The sequence below is a fragment of the Oratosquilla oratoria genome, chromosome 5 (assembly GCF_046742065.1).
Source record: "Oratosquilla oratoria isolate Oo_2021 chromosome 5, ASM4674206v1, whole genome shotgun sequence".
NCBI lineage: Eukaryota > Metazoa > Arthropoda > Malacostraca > Stomatopoda > Squillidae > Oratosquilla > Oratosquilla oratoria.
This window is the reverse complement of record NC_134781.1, coordinates 6363981-6371480: the sequence shown is the minus strand read 5'-3', so window position 1 is coordinate 6371480 and position 7500 is coordinate 6363981.

Below are 7500 nucleotides of genomic sequence, written 5' to 3'. Positions count from 1 at the left end.
TTCTCCAGAAAATTCTCTGGCACGGACAAAGCAATCATTCAGATACAGAGCCAGTCAGTACCCATCGCACCCACCCACGAAATAGCCCAGGTCCCCTCACATAACACGAGATCAAGACATACATCTCGCACGCGACATCACTCACGACAACGCTCTCTTTCAAGAACACAAATGTTTTGTACATACTGCCACAAACCGGGACACATCATTAACACGCGTTACCAGATACGAAATAGACGAAATAGACTTCATATTAGGAGATGAGAGCAAGAGCGTTAGCAATGTTACGGTGATAAAAAAAGTCAACATAGGTAGTGACCATAGAATGGAAGGTTGTATAGCTAAATTCAATTTCAGAGCCGAGAGAAATAAACTAGTTTTAAGAAAGAAAACAAGCCTTGCAAAGGTTAAAGATGATAAGAATTTTCAGTTAGAAATTAAAAACAGATTCGAAGCTCTAAGAACTAATGAGGACAGTGTGAAAGATATTAATTTGAATTTAGTGAATATCATTAGGGAATCGGCAGAGAAAGTAGGAAGTACAAAAAACATTAGAGAAAAGAAATACTCCAAAGCTACAAATGACCTAATCAAAAGAAGAACCATGCAAATTAGAAGGAGAGACGAAATAGAGAGAGTAGAACTAAACGAGCTTATCAACAAAAGGCAGAGATCAGAAAAAAGAAAGAGAAACATGATTGAATTAGAGGAACCTATTCGGAAAGGTAAAAGTATTAAAGTGACCGAGCGCAAACATGCTTTAGGAAGAAAGAAAATCATATGTCTGAAAGACAGAAATGGAGAAACAATTAAATGTAGAGACAAAATGATGAAAAGAGTAGAAGAATTTTACCTAGAGCTTTACTCGTTGAGGACTGTAGTTGAGTCAGCAAATTCATGTGTAGACGTTAGTACTGTACCAGAGATTACAAAGGAAGAAGTAGAATTTGCTCTAAAAACTATGAAACGAGGAAAAGCACATGGGGAAGATGGTATATCAATAGATCTATTGGAAGACGCAGGGAAAGAAGTTCATATTAAATTTGCTCAGTTGTACACCCAGTGTTTACGTCAAGAAAGCGTTCCTGATGCTTGGTGCAATGTTATAGTAATTTTGCTTCATAAAAAAGGAGATCAGAAGGATTTTAGTAACTATCGACTGATTAGCTTGCTATCAAACGTATATAAAGTATTCTCCAAGATCCTTACAAATAGACTAAGTCAAGTTTTAGATGGAAACTAACCGAAAGAACAGGCAGGATTTAGGAGCGGATATTCGACTCTAGAACATTTGCAGGCGATAAACCAACTAATCGAGAAAACGACAGAATACAATATACCTCTGTGTTTAGCTTTTGTAGATTACGAGAAGGCCTTTGACTTGGTAGAACAAATAGCAATACTGAACTCGCTACGCAAGCAGGGTACAAACGAACAGATCGTAAGATTTTTAGAAAAGACTTATGCGAAAGGTACCGCTGTAATTCGACCCCATAAAGATACAGAAAAGAACAAGATCGAGAAAGGAGTACGGCATGGCGATACAATTTCACCCAAATTATTTACAGTTTGCTTGGAAGATATTTTCAGAAGGTTGAGTTGGGAAAAGAAAGGTTTGAAGATTAATGACGAATATTTGAACCACCTAAGATTTGCGGACGACATTATTCTTATTTCAGAAAGAGCAGAAGACTTGCAAGATATGCTGAGTGATCTAAACAAGGAAAGTCTCAAAATAGATTTAAAAATGAATAAGAGTAAAACCAAAGTAATGTTCAACACGAAAGTTCAAAGCAAAGAGATTGTAATTGATGGTGAGAGTCTTGAGGAAGTTGAAGAGTATAATTATTTAGGCCAGATGGTAAAGGTGACGAAAGATCATGATAATGAAATAAAAAGACGCATTACAACTGGTTGGAAAGTGTTTGGTAAGTATAATAAAATCCTGAGAGGCTCTCTACCTTTATGTTTGAAACGTAAAGTTTACAATCAGTGCATTCTACCAGCAATGATCTACGGGTGTGAGACTTGGAAGCTGACGATGGCGATGGAAACAAAGCTAAGGACTGCACAGAGGAGAATGGAGAGATCAATGATGGGAATAACACTGAGAGACCAAGAGAGAGGAAGTTAGGTGAGAGAGCAAACTAGAGTGAAAGATATTGTGGAGGCAGTAAAAGAGAGGAAGTGGAATTGGGCAGGTAAGTTGGTGCAAACGACTGGTGAGCGATGGAGCAAGTGTGTTACTGAGTGGACGCCGCAAGATAGGAAGCGTGGAAGAAGGAGACCAGACAGAAGATGGAGAGACGAGATCGAGAAGTTTGCAGGAGTGACGTGGCAGAGGATGGCACGGTCGCGTGATTCGTGGAATGCTATGAATGAGGCCTTTGTTCAGCAGTGGACTCAGATGGCTGACTTGATTGACCATAGATACCTGTCACAACCAAACAGAAATTGCGATCATCACGGTACATGTTTTCACACGAGTGATAAAGTAGACGTACGTAATTGTCTTTGATTGTTTGGTAATAAGTAAAATGTTTGAATTCAAAACAGGCGAACAGATATGACAACATAATGCTTGTGATCGTGGATACCTCGAAATCTTAAAAACAAATGTCCTCAGTCCACATATAAAACCTTTCCTAAGCAAGACCGTATGTAGTCATCAATAGACAAACAAACACTAATTCGTTTTCTGTTTCATATATGTCGTTAGTATCAAATTGTATATTATATACAATTAAATCTAAGCAGTGTGTTAGACGTGTGACGAAAGAGGGTAACAATTACTAGATGTATTAGTTATGCAGATATTTTTGACATCTCACCGTATCCCTTTCCGAGGCAATTCTCAGCTTCCTGAACGTACACCTGTCCCCTGGCGCCGCCTAAGTTTGAGGGTTGCCCTCCCTTCCTTATCTCCCGTGAGTGCTGTCACTCCTAACATTGGCATCACGTGGACACCACATCCTTATTTCATTTATGAACGGTTCCCGATCTCCGCAATGTTGAGCTCCTTTCGGCTGACAGTCCCACAAACTTAAAAAAAAAAAAAAAAAAAAAAAAAAATCGAATATGTTATACGGAATCCCAACCAACGAAGATGATAAAAAAAAATATTTTTAAAGAGTTAACTAATATTTTTCAACATTTGTTTACTTTTTCTTCCTTTAGTCGCCAAAAACATATGATTTCCGAGAAAAGAAAATATTAAAGAAACACATATGTTATTATATATAACGTAAAGTAATCTATGTTGTCCCCAAAAATTACCATAGTAAGTGGAACAAGTATAATATTAAAACAGGTAGAAAAAGTAAACGAATGTTGAAAAATATTATGGTTACCCCTTTACAAATAAATTTTCTTCAAAGAAGTAACGTGCAACGTAATTCTCTATGTTATACTTAAGGATAAGAGTTAAAATTCAGAAAAATAGCAATAGGAAGAGCGTTCATTCATCATGGACTGTTACCTATCAAAGAAACAATGTAGATGCACATTTAGCCTCCCTAAAGCTATTGTATTCTCAGTAAGTTCTTTTCCATTTTTTTTTCATAAACTCCAAAGGCACAGAGGACGGTACCAGATTATTTGTAGGTGAAAAATGCTGCAGGGTCACGTCTCCAACACTGGAGTGACACTGCCAAGAAAGGGCGAGAGGTAGATCTTGCTATGTTGAAGGAATCGCCAACAGTTTCAGGTGCACCATACCACTCCGAGTAAACACCTTCACCAGAGCTGCCACCAATCTTTTCAATAGTCTCACAAACTACCTGAAGAACACCACATTCTGCACAGTCGAAGTATTCAAAAGACGTCTGGATGCCTTCCTACAAGAAACTTTATAAATGTTGGTGAGGCGTGTTCGCCAAGATCTTCGCAAGGTATCGCAGGGTAACCTACTTTCCAACTCCTCCACTCAGCCTTTACCAAGTACTCCTTATTTTGCCATAAATATCAAATTTATCATTGTTCGTTTGCAGTGATTTCTAGACATACAGTCTTTTTCATTAATATGACTGTCCATGACTTTCATCATTTCAACTGTGGTAAGTGCCAAACACGCAGTATTTTGGTAGAAGTTTATTGCGGAGGTCTACACACAAGTATGGCAGGAAGTAATCTGTCACAAGCGAATGCTTGGGGCCTAGCTTGGGCATTAAGACGCGCCCGTGGCCTAGTTTCTGATACATTGGTGCTAGGCGGGAAAAGATTGGGCAAAACAATACATACTAACATATCTAGGTATATACATAAGAATGTACAGAAACAATAGAGCAATCACATATAATGATGAATATGCATGCAAAATGGTTAAGGGTAACATATATTCAGTACCTTAATTCTATGACGTGTACAATTGGCATAGACGCATACGCGTTTAGCGTACGCCTAATGACGTATATATATTCGGTTATATAATTATGTATAGGACACTAATAGAATGTCGTGACTACATAGGCTTATTTATACAAAACATTTACAATGAATATATGATGATATTAAGACTCGAGTATAACAAAGAAGTGTTACATATACAATAAATGAGATACATATACAATAAATATATACAATAATTAAGTAAGGAAGGGCTTGGCTACACAACTCTACCTGAAGAAGAAATTGGAGACCTAGAAGCCTACAGTTCCTGGAGACAAACGAATATTGGAACTTTTCTTTCGACGCCAAACAGTGACAACAACAACAAAGACTTCCGTAATTTCGAGAGATCAGAGACCAAAATCGCCAAAACAGTGGTCATGTTGCCATTACTGATATTATCATAATTTATCTAGCGCTGTGTTTCGCTACATTGGGCTTGTCACAGACTCATTAAGAACGTTTTTTTTTTTTTTCAAGAGTACTAGTTTATTCATCATTTCCTCCTCTTCTTTCGTTGTTGTTGTTTTTTTCAGGAATCTTTATTAGTCTGGACTTTAAATCACTAATAGTACAGGGGATGAGGAAACCTTTAGAGAGCTGGGTGTCTCTTTTGTCGGGGTTTCAATAAGATGCCACATTACTTTATCTCCTCTTTTTTTTTTTTTTTTTTTAGTTTTTTTTTCATTTTTATTCTGAATCATTTTGCTGTGTTTCATTTTCATTCTATTATAGTTTCCATATTATATTCAATTTTATCTTCATTTTATTCTATTCTATTTTTCTGTTTTCTTTAAATCAATTTTATTTTAGTGTATTTTATTTTATCTATTTCTTTGTTTATTGTTTTTATTTAACTATTCATTTTATTCTATTTTATCTCATCCTATTTCTTTGTATTTCTTGTTTTATTTTATTCATACTAATCAATTAATTTATTCACTTATTTGTATATATATATATATATATGTATATATATATATATATATATATATATATATATACTGTATATATATATATATATATTCAATATATATATATATATATATATATATACATATATATATATATATATATATATATATATATATATATAATTTCTTTCTTAACTTGTGTATGTAGTGTGGATATTTTGAAGAGAGGCTTACGGGACTGTCAGCCGAAAGGAACTCAACCTTGCGGTGGTCGGGAGCTGTTCCTCAATGAAATAAGGATGTGGTGTCCACGTGATGCCAATGTTAGGAGTGGCAGCAGTCATGGGAGATCAGGAAGGGAGGGCAACCCTCAAACTTGGGCGGCGCCAGGGGGCGGGTGTACGTCCAGGAAGTTGTGGGCTGCCTCGGAAAGGGAGACAGTGAGGTGCCGCACCACTCCTTCCAAGGTGAGTGGGGGATTAGCATTAGATGATGGTATTTTCATATGATTGTGGTGTGAAACTGGTAAATTGAAGCCCATAGCAATAACAACACGATGTCATCTTCATCTACAAGAGAAGTGGTCACCATTGAGTGATCAGTAAAATAATTTCATATTTTTCTAATATATACGATATATATACATATATATGTATATGTATATATATATATATATATATATACTGTATATATATATATACATATATACATATATATGTATATATATGTGTGTATGTATATATATATATATATATATATATATATATATATATGTATATATATACATATATATATATACATATATATATATATATATATATATATATATATATATATTATAAATATATAAGTAAATCCTCAACATAATTATTTGAATGCTCCGAGCTCCTTTGTATATCTAAATGTTATAATAATGACATTTAAACTTCAACAGCCTGAATTATGAAAAATAACACATTTTCTCTGGTCATTTGAGTTTGTATCAGTTCACAATATTGTAAGATTCTAGGATTGATTTCGCGATCTTTTGATTTCGCGATCTTTTGATTTCGCATTCTTTTGATTTCGCGATCTTTTGATTATAAAGGTTCATCTGTCATTAACAAATCGTTAGTTCGTCCAAATTTGGAATATCCTGTTTCCGTATGGTCACCGATTCTCATTAAAGATATTGGCAAACTGGAAAAAAGTACATCGGTGAGCTACAAAACTGATTCCAAATATCAGAAATAAATCATACAAAACCGACTATAACATATGAATCTATTCCCTCCCCCCCCCAAAAAAAAAGAAAAAAATGTAGACTCGGGTGATTCGATACAGGTGTTTATGATTCTAAAAGGAATAGACTGCATGAAATAGGACGAAATTTCCACACTAAATGCGAATCGGCCAAGAGACAATGGTCTCAAATTGTCAAGAAGTAGATTTGATTTGGAAGTGGGTAGAAACAACTTCGCCAACCTTGTAGTAAATTAATGGAATAAACTTCCTTGAGAGGAAGTGCACTGTAGTATAGTTCGATGTTTTAAGATTCATTTATATAAACACTTACGCAATATGCTGTAATGACTGCCACTTATTTTATTTCATTTATCTATCATCATTTATTTATTATTATTCATCTATTTATTTTATTATTTATTTATTATTTATCATAAATCATTGTTATTTTTCTGTTTGCTTATTATTTATCATTATCTATTTGTTTATATATTTACTTTTTTCCGCATCCGAACTAGTTATGGCCTAAAAGGTCCCCTGTCGGCATCCTCTTCCTTTGTAATAGCTTAATACCTGTCAAAAAATCTACTTAACTAATACATCTAGTGATTGTTACCCTCTTTCGTCACAAGTCTAACACACTGCTTACCTATACTTGTATGGGATATACAATTTGATACTAGCGACATCTATGAAACAGAAAACAAATTAATGTTTGTTTGTCTATTGATGTCTACATAAAGTCTTGCTTCGGAAAAGACGTATATGTGGAGTGAGGACATTTGTTTTTAAGATTTCGCTGTATCCATGAAAACAAGCATTATGTCGTCATACCTGTTCGCCTGTTTTGAATTCAAACATTTTACTTATAATCAAACAATCAAAGACAATTACCTACCTGTACATTATCGTGACGTTCATACTTTCCCAAACTGCTGGTCAGCTGCCGCTACCACAAAGGCGAAAAGTGTAACAT